This window comes from Priapulus caudatus, unplaced genomic scaffold (assembly GCF_000485595.1).
Source record: "Priapulus caudatus unplaced genomic scaffold, Priapulus_caudatus-5.0.1 Scaffold1403, whole genome shotgun sequence".
In the NCBI taxonomy this organism is placed as follows: Eukaryota; Metazoa; Priapulida; class Priapulimorpha; order Priapulimorphida; family Priapulidae; genus Priapulus; species Priapulus caudatus.
The window spans coordinates 5,013-5,740 of NW_014578464.1; positions in this window are offsets into that span (position 1 = coordinate 5,013).

Sequence of the window (728 nt, forward strand, 5' to 3'; positions counted from 1 at the left end):
GAGAGAGAGAGAGAGAGAGAGAGAGAGAGAGAGAGAGAGAGAGAGAGAGAGAGAGAGAGAGAGAGAGAGAGAGAGATAGAGAGAGAGCGAGAGAGAGAGAGAGAGAGAGATGTTACTACACGAAGAGGCAAATACAATCGGCAAACGATTTAACTGCTCACGAAATCACGATCAAATAACGAAAATCGTCAAATTAGAGCATCGTCAGGAAAATTACACAAAACCGCTTAATTTCATCTTGATCTCAACAAATAATCAAACAAATAACAACTAAAACAATCAGGAAAAGTAATATTAAAATAAATTACACGAAACCGTTTAATTCCATCTCGCCGTCCCCATAAAAACGATAGACACGAAACCGTTTAATTCCATCTCGCCGTCCCCATAAAAACGATAATCAATAACTAAAACAATCAGGAAAATACTAATATTAAAACAAATGACACAAAAGCATTTCATTTGGTCGCGACTCACCGTCTGCGCTGCGCGTTCTCGCGGTCCATCGCCAGGGGGCGCCGCTGCACGGCGGGCGAGGAGCGACGGCGTTGCGGCGACCTGCGTCTGCGCTCAGAGCTGCTGGGGCGGCGGCGGTCGCCCGGCGAGGAGCGCCTCCTGGTGGGAGAAGGGCGTCGTCGCGGCGGTGAGAGGCGGCGGCGAGGAGAGGGTCGTCTGCGTAGAGAGGACGGCGGCGTTAGCGACGCGACGCCATGACGGTCGCGCGCGCG